Genomic DNA, 13,257 nt, shown 5'->3' on the forward strand with positions numbered 1-13,257 from the left:
TATTGTCTGACCTCCCCCACCCCGCCCCATTTCCTGCAACATTTTAAACGGAAAAAAAGGAAAAAAAAAGCAGTAAACAATGCTTAAACACAAACATCGAGGTGATCCTTTAGAAATGAGATAAAAATAAAGCTTGAATTCTGCCAAGCCGAATTATAACCCTCAGGGGCTGCTTAGCACCAACTCCCCCCCCCCCCCCCCCTGCGGTCACTGACTGTCCACCACTGGTGGCTTCGGAATCGGCTTGATCCCCTTTACTTGGATCACCCTTCCCCGACCCGCCAGACGCCCCCGCCCCGCCCCAAAGGTAAACCGGGAAGCGTCGAGCCCGGAGTGGGATTTCCCGGCCGGGGCCTGCCGGCTGCAGTGGGATTTCCCTGCTCGGCGGGACGCTCCGGCGGTGGCGCTTCCCCCTAGCTCAGGGCTGAGGCTCCTGGAAGCCGCGGCGCTGGCGAGGCTCCTCCCCTGCGAGCGGCGGCGGCGGGGGCGAGGAAGCTGCAGCCGGAGCCGCCGGGGGAGCGGAGCCCGGGACACCCCGGCAGGTGAGAGCCGCTGCCTCGGGCGCGGGCGGGGGCACACGAGGGGGCCTTGCCCTTGCCCCTGCCCCTGCTCCGTGAAGTTGAAGGCCAGACCCGGGGGCGGGGAAGAGGGACTCTGGGGTGCACTGACCGACGGGGAAACGAGGCGAGTGGAGGGGGCGGAGGGCTGGGCTCTGGGTGCTGTGGGGGACGGTGGAGGGCAATGGAGGGAGGGTGGGCACTGGGTGCTGGGGGGGCAGTGGGGCGGACGGTGAGCTCTGGGCGCTTTGAGGGGGGGTGGGGGCTTTGAGTGAAGGTGGGGGGAGGGTGGGCACTGGGGCTTTGAGGGGTGGTGGGGGAGGGTGGGGCGGACGGTGGGCACTGGGTGCTATGGGGGAGGGTGGGCACTGGGTGCTGTGGGGGAGGGTGGGGTGGACGGTGGGCTCTGGGTGCTATGGGGGAGGGTGGGCAACTGGGTGCTGTGGGGGAGGGTGGGGCGGACGGTGGGCTCTGGGTGCTATGGGGGAGGGTGGGCAACTGGGTGCTGTGGGGGAGGGTGGGGCGGACGGTGGGCTCTGGGTGCTATGGGGGAGGGTGGGCAACTGGGTGCTGTGGGGGAGGGTGGGGCGGACGGTGGGCTCTGGATGCTATGGGGGAGGGTGGGCAACTGGGTGCTGTGGGGGGAGGGTGGGGCGGACGGTGAGCTCTGGGCACTTTGAGGGGCGGTGGGGCTTTGAGTGAAGGTGGGGGGAGGGTGGGCACTGGGGCTTTGAGGGGTGGTGGGGAGGGTGGGCTCTGGGTGCTGTGGGGGAGAGTGGGCACTGGGCGCTTTGAGGGGCGGTGGGGCACAGGGTGGGCTCTGGGTGCATTGGGCAAGGTGGGGGTGGGCACTGGGTTTACGTGGGAGGAAGGTGGGGAGAGGGCATTGGGGGGAGATGAGGGAGTGGGCACTGTGTGCATTGGGGAAGGTGGGGGAGGGGGCACTGGAGGAGATGAGGGAGCGAGGAGGAGTGGGCACTGGGTGTACTTGAGAGGAAGGTGGGGAGTAATGGCATGGGGTGCACTGGAGGAAGGTGGAGGGATGTGTGTAGGGGTGGGTGTTGTGGGGCCAGGAGGTGGCAGAAGCAAGGTGCATAGTGCTGCTTCTAACTGTAAAGTTTGCCCCCTGCCCCCTTTAGTGACTGCTTCTAGTCTCGAGACAGACAGTGGGAGTTGTAGTGAAGGTGGGAGACCCCAGGTCCTCTTCTGTAAGGGATGGGATTTCCCTCTGCTTGATTTCCCTTGGGACTCTCACATGTTCAGCGCACCAGCACAGCTACTCACTTGTACTTGGTTATGAAATCAGGACACTGGCTTCCTCTTGTCCCTCCACATATCAAAAACCCCATCAGATCGTTTTCAAACAACAGGTTTGGTGATTGATTTGCTTAGGAACACGTAAGCGGAAAACCAATGGCTAATACTCGGATTACAGGCTTCACTGTGACTGTTGTGAAATCTATATGGCTGGAGCGACATTTGAAAGCCAAGTGATGATGACTGGGTTGAAGTGTAAATGTTAAAGTGACAAATGTAATAATCAGATTATTACATTTGTTTAAGCAAATCATGCAGTTGTGGATATTGGACACACAGCTGGCAAACACGGCATCTCCCTTCCCACCCATGAACTAATTGGTAAACAGAACAGGAGTACTTGTGGTATCTTAGAGATTAACAAATTTATTTGAGCATAAGCTTTCATGGGTTACAGCCCACTTCATTGGATGCACAGAATGGAACATATAGTAAGAATCTATCTATCTATAATCTGCAGGTTGGGGGGCTGTCTGTAAGCGAGGACTGGTCTGTCTCCCAAGATCCGAGAGAGTGAGGGATCATTTTTCAGGACAGGTTGTAGATCTTTGATGATGCGCTGGAGAGGTTTTAGTTGGGGGCTGAAGGTGACAGCTAGTGGTGTTCTGTTGTTTTCTTTGTTGGGGCTGTCCTGTAGTAGGTGACTTCTGGGTACCCTTCTGGCTCTTTCAATCTATTTCTTCATTTCAGCAGGTGGGTGTTGTAGTTGTAAGAATGCTTGATAGAGATCTTGTAGGTGTTTGTCTCTGTCTAAGGGATTGGAGCAAATGAAATTTCCCTTACTTGAATGCTGCCCAGATAAGATAATTACCCAGTCAACTTGCTCAGGCAAGTAATGCTCCTCATGAGAGGTTTCAGAGTAACAGCCGTGTTAGTCTGTATTCGCAAAAAGAAAAGGAGTACTTGTGGCACCTTAGAGACTAACCAATTTATTTGAGCATAAGCTTTTGTGAGCTACAGCTCACTGCATCCGATGAAGTGAGCTGTAGCTCATGAAAGCTTATGCTCAAATAAATTGGTTAGTCTCTAAAGTGCCACAAGTACTCCTTTTCTTTTTGCTCCTCATGAGATTACTGCTTTAGGGTTTGAACACTAAAGTCAATGGGAATGTGTCCTTGTCTTCAGTGTAAATAAGATCAGGCTTTTAATGTCTACTAGGCGTAAAGGGTGGTTATGGAGGAAAGCTTGTTGCTAGTAAGTATTACATTTTTTCAGCGTTTTTCCAACAGTGCTACTTGTGTATAATGCTGTAGTTTTAGTCTACTCCTAGCTGATTTATTTCCCTCTTCCCCTTAAAAGTATCTTTTTAGAAGCATCTGAAGTTTTGCACCAGTGGCTATGCAGTAAGTGTTGGCAGGGTGGTACCATCCCTTCAGGCCTTATGTATGTCATAACAACTTCAGTGCAATCTGAATTATTGGTCTGTTACTAGGACGTCAGGCTTTATCAGTCTCAGCTTCTTCTTCTTGTGTGGCAAGGTAAGTTTAGGAGCAGACACCAGATTCTTGTTCTTCAGTACCATGTGCAGTCACACAGCCACTTTCTTGGTAGCAGCTTTGTCTAATCATCTGCTTTTGTGGATCAGAGGGAGGCATGGTTTACCGGAGGAGGATGAAACATTCTAAAATGCTCTTAATTTCCTGTGTTCCTTTTTTTTGCCTTTGAGTGGAAAATTGCTCCTGTTTTCCTCAGACCTACAGGAAGTATGCTGCCACCTCTCCATGCTCTCATTGTCTCCTATTCTTCACTGCTGCATAATAGTCACAGAGAAACTGTTTTTCTGGGAAATTAACATTTTCTGTGAAAAAAACATTCTGATTTCCTTCTTCAGGAGCTGGGGATTTAAATAACTTCCTGCAGTGTTGAGAACCCAGATCTGTAGAACTTCTCACCTGGGTGAAGCTAGGCATGTGCATAAGGCCATGTCTATAGCTGTACTGGCAAATCATCCTAGTTAGATGCAGCTTCTACTGTCAAAAGTTGCCAAAGCAAAATAAGCTTTTTTGCTGGTATGACAGCTAGGGCTTTTGCTGGTATAGCTGTGCTGGAAAATACTCACACCTGCAACCGACATAGCTATGGCAGCAAAACTTAAAAGTACACGCTAGGCATCAGTCTCTGCAGGATTGTGCCTTAGTACATGAACAGAAAGAGAAACTGATTTAAAATTGTCTATAAACAAAACAAAAACTAAAGAAGTGTTTTACATAAGAACGGCCATACTGGGTCATACCAAAGGTCCATTTAGCCCAGTATCTTGTCTTCCGACAGTGGCTAATGCCAGATGCCCCAGAGGGAATGAGCAGAACAGTTAATCATCAAGTGATCCATCCCCTGTCACCCATTCACAGCTTCTGGCAAACAGAGGCTAGGGACACCATCCCTGCCCATCGTGGCAAATAGCCATTGATGGACCTATCTTCTTGAATTTATCTAGTTTTTTTTTTTTAACCCTGCCATAGTCTTGGCCTTCACGACATCCTCTGGCAGAGAGTTTCACAGGTTGACACTGCATTGTGTAAAGAAATACTTCCTTTTGTTTGTTTTAAACCTGCTGCCTATTAATTTTATTTGGTGACCCTAGTCTTTGTGTTATGAGAAGGAGTAAATAACCCTTCCTCATTTATTTTCTCCACACCAGTCATGATTTTATAGACCTTTATCATATCTCCCCTTAGTCGTCTCTTTTCCAAACTGCAAAGTCTCAATCTTATTAATCTCTCCTCATACGGCAACCATTCCATATCCCTAATAATTTTTGTTGCCCTTTTCTGAACCTTTTCCAATTCCAATATATCTTTTTTGAGATGGGGCGACCACATCTACACACAGTATTCAAGATTTGGATGTACAATGGATTTATATAGAGGTGATATTGTATTTTCTGTCTTATTATCTATCCCTTTCTTAATGATTCCCAACATTCTGTTAGCTTTTTTGACTGCTGCTGCACACTGAGTGGATGTTTTCAGAGAACTATCCACAATGATTCCAAGTTCTCTTTCTTCAGTAGTAACAGCTAATTTAGACATTTTATATGTATAGTAGGGATTCTGTTTGCCAATGTGCATTACTTTGCATTTATCAGCATTGAATTTCATCTGCCATTTTGTTGCCTAGTCACCCAGTTTTGTTTTATTATTTAAATTGAATGTAATTTAAAATAAAATAACAGAGGTAAAATAAGACATTTTGATCCTGCATTCCCTATACAAACTACATTTTCATTGCCTTCAACATGGCAGCTGCCTTGCATGAGGACTGCGACCATCATGCCGAAAGATATGAAAAGTACCTTGGACGTGTACGATACACACGCATCAAAATTTATTAGGATGGTCACATTATTGTTTTGCTTTTAATGCTAACTACTGCATTTTTGCAGTTAACTAAATCTTAATGGGAAAAATCCTCATTTAAAAAACAACAAAAACTGAGGCCTTGTCTACCATTTGATATGGTGAACAGTGTTGAGCGCAGGTGTTACTACGTAGATGGAGTTACACTGGGGCTAACCCTTCACGTATACACACTGCACTGATCTAAAGCAAGTCTTTACTATTACTTTGCTTATGTCCTGGAATTATTAATCCTCTCTCAAAAAAGTTTATAACCATCAAACAAAGCTATCTTTAAAAAGTTACCAGTTTAAGTCAATTTTTAAAACCCATATATTAAATTCTGGGAATTTTTACTTTTTTTTTTTAAACTGTGAAAGTGGCACAGCTGAGGAGTAACATATCATGTAAAATGGAAATGACAATGAACATTTCTGAAACATTCTTGAAATGTTGGAGGAGATTTATGCCTATGTGCTGTGGTGTACCACTGAGATGTCTTAGAGAAGAATATTGCTTTGTATATCTGTCAATGCCAGCTACAGTGGACTGATCACATCACATCAAGATACACAATTACCCTCAAGTGAAGTTAACAGGTTTTGATTTGTCCATAACAAATCTAGGAAGTTGAGGTTACAGTGTTAAATATCCACAGATTTAATTTTTTTAAAGCTTATGAGGAATAGCGAAACTTAAAACAATTAAGTGTGTGTGTGTCCTTAAATTGTGAAATAATCCATTGTTTTGTCACTAGTTAAATAACAATTATTAAGTGATCAGGGTTCAAAAATACATAGTGTGATTTTACTTTTTATTTTAACTTTTTAAAAATATCTATAGATATTATAGGCGAGGAAGGATTGTTTTAGGGTCTCACTTGGAACTGGGGTACCACTGAGGTCACCTGACCCGCCAGCCTGGGTTATGTTTACACTGTGTTGCTGTGACAGGCTCTCAAGCCCCCTTCCAGCCCACACACAGGTAGGGACACACCCAGCTGCAAGAATTTTGTTGTTGTGGCCTTTGGAATTGGCTCTCCAGATCTAGATTTGCTAACATTTAGGGAATACTAGTTCCCTCAGCATTTTCTTGGGCGGTAAGGGTGTTGGTTGATAACTGTATTGATGTAGGAAGCACTAATTCTCTTGTATTAACTAACTATTGCACTGCATGTCATTTTTTTTTAATTGTCCTCTAAGGCCCTGATTCAAAGACTCCCTGTGACTTTCTTGTACTTTGGAACAAGCCCTGACCTTAGCGATTCAGAACCGGGCAGCCATTTTCTCACGTTTAAATGTCCTAGGGCCTGATATGATCCATGCAACCCTGCACATCTCGCAATAACGTTATTTGAAAGTTTATCCATCCTGTGGCACTAATCAGACCAAATTTGGGAAGGAATAAACGTTTTCTGCTTGGTACAGAGTCTATAGTGAAACCAGACTACTTCCTAATCTGTTTATTAAAGTTATGCAATTCCTATTTCAAGACTGGTCACATTTGAATAAACATTGAGCAAGGAAAGTTGATCTGTATCCAAAATGCTTAAATAAATAAAGAAAAATACATATAAAAACTTGTTGGCTCTTGTCTGTATCTAGAAGTGCAGATATGGACAGCAGGAGTGGGGATAGTTCTTATATGCATGAGCAAAACACGAGAGGTTAGAATGATAACTAAATCCATTAAAGGTTTAGGTTTAAACTTCCAATACCCAAGCTTTGACATTGAGAAATAAATAAATACAAGTACAAGGAAGTAGTGCGATTGAATGGTAGATTAATAGACTTTTCCCCCCCAGTTAAGCTCTGTTTTTACTTTGTAACTACAGGGAGAGGATAGTCTGTAAGACTTATTTGGCTTCTTGGATGCGCTTTGATCACCCTTGGTTATACCTCCGAATGAGGCTATGTCATGCTTACTAGGCAGTTTTGGAGCTCTCTTCATCTCCCATATTCCCCTGTCTCCATCCCTGCACTCTGCAACACACGCCGGTAGTCGAATATTTGCTCAATTTCTTCCATTTTCACCTTCATTTTTGCCTCTCTGCACCTCCCGTGTCCAGAGCTCTGATATGGCTCCAGGATCCCTCTTGAGTCATCAGGCCTGCCCCTCTTCCAAGCTCCTATGGCCCTTCTTGCTACACCCTGGACATTTGCCCTGGCCTTCTATGACTCTTGGAAAGACTCCCCTTTCTCATGTGGGATGTTAGTTATATACAGGGAGTCCTCGGACTTATGACGCCACTTACGATGCTTTTCAATTGACTGCCCGTTTCGCCCCTACGATGCTGGATTTGCATAAAGTTAGCTTGAAATCACTTCCTGGTTGCATTATACTGGTGTGGAGCTGGAAGTGGTCGCTTCTGATTGAGACAGCAGGGTAGCTTGTTGCCGTATAGGGTTGCTGCAAGTTTTTGATGGATATCACAGCTTTAAAGTTGGGCTACAAAGTTGAAGTGAGAATTGACTTAAGCATGGATTTATGTTCTGCATTTTGTCCCATAAGCCATGTCTACTGATTTCCAGTCCAGTGGCAAGACCATCCTTCCTGACAAATCACTAGTTAGAGCTGGCCTCCATAATTACTTGTTGTTTTTGGGGTGCTATTCTTATTGTCCAACAGCTGAAATCTAGAAGGAGACATTACTACAACAATGATTTATGATCTGAATAACATGCCTCACAAACAATTCCAAGCACATAATATGCATTTTAGTAAAGCAAAGTAAATGTATACTTTTATTATCAAAAAATGTAGGCCATATTTACAGGATGGAAAACAGTGACTCTCAAAAATATTTGGGGCTAGTGGTGGATGATTAGCTGAACATGAGCTCCCAGAGTGATGCTGTGGCCAAAAAGACTAATGTCATCCTTGGATGCATAAACATGGGAATCTTGAGTAGAAGTAGAGAGGTTTACTTGGTTCTGCCTCAGTGCAGAAGGCTGAACTAAATGACTTCTCAAGGTCCCTTTCAGCCCTACATTTCTATGATTCTGGGTTTTTCTTTCCTCTGTATTTGGCATTGGTGCGACCACTGCAGGAATACTGTGTTCAATTCTGGTGTCCAGAATTCAAGAAGGATGTTGATAGACTGAAGTGGGGTCAGAGAAGAGCCACAAGAATGATTACAAAGGATTAGAAAACATGCTTTATAGTTATAGACTCAAAGAGCTCAATTTATTTATTTTAATAAAAAGAAGGTTAAGGGGTGACTTGATTACAGTCTATCAATGTCTACATGGAGAACAAATATTTAAAAATTGGCTCTTCAATCTAGTAGAGAAAGCTGAAGCTAAACAATTTCAGACTGGCAATGGGGTGTAAATTTCTAACAGTGGCAGTAATTAACCATTGGAACAATTTACCAAGGGTCATGGTAGATTCTCCGTCACTGGCAATTTTTAATATCAAGATTGGATGTTTTTCTAAAAGAGATGCCCTAGGAATTTTGTTGGGAAAGTTCTATGGCAGGGATTGATAACCTTTGGCACGCGGCCCGTCAGGGAAAGCCCCTGGCAGGTTGGGCCGGTTTGTTAACCTGCAGCATCTGCAGGTTTGGCTGAACGCAGCTCCCACTGGCTGCGGTTTGCCGTTCCAGGCCAATGCGGGCTGCGAGAAGCGGCGTGGGCCAAGGGATGTGCTGGCCGCCCTTCCTGCAGCCCCCATTGGCCTGGCACGGCGAACCGCGGCCAGCGAGAGCTGTGATGGGCCAAACCTGCAGACACGGCAGGTGAACAAACCGTCCTGACCCCACAGCAGCTTTCCCTGGCAGGCCATGTCCCAAAGGTTGCTGATCCCTGTTCTACAGTATGTGTTATACAGGAGGTCAGACTAGACTACCCTTCTAGCCATGAAATCTCTGACTCTTACAGTGAGAGATTAAAGGAACTCATTTAAACTATTTAGTTTATTAAAAAGAAGTTTGAGATGACTTAATTATGATCTAGAAGTACCAGTTCAGGAAGAAGAGATCTGATGTTAGCGGGCTCTTTAATCTAGTGTAAGGGGACTGTTGCCCCCTTACTAACATTCAGTGTGGGTGTTTTAGTTGCTAGCTCCCAGTACTAAAAAGGGGGAAGGGTCGATGGGAAACCAGGACCCTGAGACTGCCAGTCCCCAGGAACAATGGGGAGAGGCCAATGTTCCAGGTCAGACTGAATGACAGGGTGGGCCCGCTAATCAGGGAGTCAGGAGGCCAGGGAGGTCCCATCCTCCGTGTGAGCTGGATTTGCCTGGGTCAGACAGAGTGGGGCCGAGCTAAGGAGAAAGCAGGGGCCTGAGCTAAGCTGGGGAGCAGAGCTGGGCCAGATCTAGAGAGACCAGAAAAGCAGCCCAGAGAGAGCAGGCCCTGTCCTGGGAGCAGAGCTGCAGCCCCAAAGCTAGAGGCACAGCCCAGAGAGAGCAGACGTGCCCTGGGAGCAGAGCTGCAGCAACCAGAGCCAGAAGGGCCAGAAAAGCAGCTCAGGAAGCAGGTCAGTGCTGGGAGCAGAGTCACAGAAGCAGCCTGCAGAGCAGACCTGCCTGGGAGCAGAGCTGCAGCAACCAGAGCCAGAGGGGCCAGAGAAGCAGCCCAGGGAGCTGGAGGCAGAGCAGCAGCAGTGCAGAGACAGAGCGGTGCAGCTGGGGCTGGAGCAGTCTGGAGCTGGGTGCTGTGAGCAGCGGGGGAGAGTGAGGGGGACCTTGGGCAGCGGGCCCAGCACAGGGAGATGCCTCAGCCAAGGGGCTCTGCAGGCCAGGCTTGGATCGTAACGCTGACAGGTCAGGGGCAACACTGGGAAGAAGGGTAATACCACTTAGAGCCTGAGAGCGTGTGGCCACCACCAGAGCAAGTGTCCAACCCACAGCATCCCTGCAGCACAGCCAGGGCCTGAGAAGGAGGCCTGGGACTTACAAGGAACAGACTGTGAACTGCCCTGACGTTCCAGAGACACTGTTTGTGATGCTCCCTGCCCAGAGCGGGGTGATGTGTTTCCTTTAACCTTTCCCATTTTTTCCTTATTCTTTTTAAAATTAATTGTTGATTAAATAACTTGCATTTGCTTTAACTTGTATGTAATGGTCAGTGGGGGTCAGAGAAGTGCCCAGTACAGAGAGAGTACCCCGGAGTGGGGATACCCTAGCCCCTGTCTTACGTGACCACAGCAAGGTTGGGGGTCGAGTCCCCCAGGAATCCTGGGCCCAGCCTTTTTGGGGTTACAAGGACTCTGCCAGACAGGAGAGTGGAAGGGGAGTCCTCAAGGGCAGGGAGGTCACTGGGTAAAGGAAGTGGGAGCGAGGACTCAGATCCTTTTGCTAGCCCACTTCACCGGGGTAGTGCAGAAGCCAGGAAAGTTCCCCACAATAGCGGGACTATTCCCCTGCTTACACTAGCATACAAAGACATAACAAGATCCAATGGATGGAAGTTGAAGCTAGCAAAGTTCAAACTGGAAATAAGATACAAAATTTTAACAATGAGGGTAATGAAGCATGAATCACTGGGTAAAATTCTGTGTTTGTCTTATGTTAGGTAGGAGGTCAGACTAGATGATTGGAATGATCCTTTCTGACCTAAAAACCCATGAGTAAGTCCGCACAATAAGTACAGTTTCAGAGTAGCAGCCGTGTTAGTGTGTATTCGCAAAAAGAAAAGGAGTACTTGTGGCACCTTAGAGACTAACCAATTTATTTGAGCATAAGCTTTCGTGAGCTACAGCTCACTTCATCGGATACATTCAGTGGAAAATACAGTGGGGAGATTTATATACACGGAGAACATGAAACAATGGGTGTTATCGTACACACTGTAAGGAGAGTGATCACTCTATTCAAGACTGGGAGTGGATGGGTCATTACACAAAGTAAAACTATTTCCCCATGTTTATTCTCCCCCCCCCCTCCCCCCCCCCCCCCGTTCCTCAGATGTTCTTGTCAACTGCTGGAAATGGCCCACCTTGATTGTTACTACAAAAGGTTTTCTCTCCTTCCCCTCCCGCTCTCCTGCTGGTATTAGCTCATCTTAAGTGATCACTCTCCTTACAGGTTTCAGAGTAGCAGCCGTGTTAGTCTGTATTCGCAAAAAGAAAAGGAGTACTTGTGGCACCTTAGAGACTAACCAATTTATTTGAGCATAAGCTTTCGTGAGCTACAGCTCACTTCATCGGATGCAGTGAGCTGTAGCTCACGAAAGCTTATGGTCAAGTAAATTGGTTAGTTTCTAAGGTGCCACAAGTACTCCTTTTCTTTTTACAATAAGTACAGTGTGGACAGAGGTAGTTCTGAGTTCACTACGCAGTGCTCTACAAATGTCCATCAGAACTTGTCTGGAGAGACCATCCTTAATGGGAGAGAAGATTGTTCAGTTTCCTTGGGATTTAGATGGAATAATGCTGTGTCTTACAATATCCTTCCTCTATCCCCCACAAAAACTGTACACAAATTCCCGGTTAATACTCTTGTTAGTAAATTCTTGTTAGTAGGAAATACACTGTTAGTCCTGAGACGGAAATGAGAACCAGATGCCTAAAAAGATCTGAAAGTGAAATTCAGACTCTGAATCATCAAGTACTGTATTCCAGACACTAATGGAAATAAAAGTGGCAGCAACCTAATTTAAAAAATCAAGTGTCTCTGCCTTTGGGAGCGGTTTGGCTAGATTATTAGTAGCTACGATGTCTTGAAGTTATGGTGAACATAGATCCGTACTGTTGAATTGCGCTTTCGGAGAAATTGCAGACAATGCTAAGCAGATAATGTAAAATTAATTTCAGATGTGGATAAGGTGAGCTCCAATATGCATTTTGACATATGTCCCTGGCCAGCACATCCTTCGGCCCCCGCCACTTCCCGCAGCCCCCATTGGCCGGGGACAGCAAACTGCTGCCAGTGGGAGCTGCGATCGGCTGAACCTGCGGACGCTGCAGGTAAACAAACCAGCCTAGCCTGCGAGTGGCTTTCCCTGGCGGGCCATGTGCCAAAGGTTGCCGATCCCTGACTTAGTTCCTTGCTCTTTATAATGCACTCTGTTCCCTAGACCTTGCTGCCTGGATGCTGGGAAATGGAGCACTTTGGGATAAGGAAAACTGGGCTGCAGAACAGTTTGCTTAGTGGAGTTTTTGGACCTGTTCAAGGCAAGGTTAGATTGTAACTGGCAGTTGTATGATGCCATTCCTGCTGTATGATGCTGATCATAGAGGTCCTGTTAATATTTACTGTTGAGAATCTTGCTTAAAAAAAACATACTACAGGGTCACACTGTTGACGCCTTGGCTATTTTATGGCTAAAACATGTGATGCCTACGTAAGCCCTTTTGACTTTTTTCCTTTTTAGACTTATATTCCCCGTTTCATCTCCCTACTTTCTATTTTGAACATATTTCTATCTTTCTCGTACCATTTATGCATCCTCTAATAATAATTTTTAGAGATTTTTTTATAGATTTCTCTTGCTAGAGTGCATAGCTGCCAAGTTTCAAGGAGTTCCATGTGACATTGTATGCAAGTTATTTAATGATTTAATTTGCATAGTACAAAACAGTTTGCACTTAGGCACAAATTTCTTCTTTTTTAAGCTTTGCGCAGTGAGGGCTGATGAAAGGCAACAACTCATTTGACCTCCAATGGAAACAAATCACTGATTTCCCTCACAGGGTTAGTTCCCCTGGGCAATTGTGAGAAGGCAGGTCCTTATTCCTGACACTTCTCAGAATTAAAGGGAGGGGTTGGCATCATGGCAGGTAAATTAAGGTCTAAAGGAGGTGCAGTTGCCATGCAGGAAGGAGCTGGAGGTAGTTATTGGTGTGAACCTGGAGGAGTTAGCCCCATTAGCCCCTTCCATGCATCAGTTCCAGTTCCCACCCTGTCTTTCTATTGGTTCCTGAGCCTCATTCAAGCCATTCAAATCCCCCATCATCCCCACTCACATTCTGTTTCCCTATTAAGTCCTGACCTCTCCATAGCTCCCTCCAGTACTCCTGTCCTACTCACTCTTAGCTTGGCCAATAGCCCCTGAGTCCTCCGAGCAGCTCCTCCTTCCCCTTGGTACCTCGCATTAGTCT

General features: G+C 46.3%; 1 protein-coding gene across 4 annotated transcripts in view; it reads left to right on the forward strand.

Annotated features, from left to right (window-relative positions):
• The first annotated feature begins 287 nt into the window (after positions 1 to 287).
• MCTP2 (multiple C2 and transmembrane domain containing 2) overlaps positions 288 to 13,257 on the forward strand; it is a 164,179-nt gene continuing 151,209 nt past the window's right edge. The window contains exon 1 of one of the 4 annotated variants that reach the window (XM_037910725.2): positions 288 to 542. The gene's annotated coding sequence lies outside the window, so the exon portion shown is untranslated. The remainder of the gene's footprint in view (positions 543 to 13,257) is intronic. The other 3 variants (XM_037910726.2, XM_037910724.2, XM_043523757.1) reach the window with 3 other exon arrangements.

Source organism: Chelonia mydas, chromosome 10 (assembly GCF_015237465.2).
Source record: "Chelonia mydas isolate rCheMyd1 chromosome 10, rCheMyd1.pri.v2, whole genome shotgun sequence".
NCBI classification, from domain to species: domain Eukaryota; kingdom Metazoa; phylum Chordata; order Testudines; family Cheloniidae; genus Chelonia; species Chelonia mydas.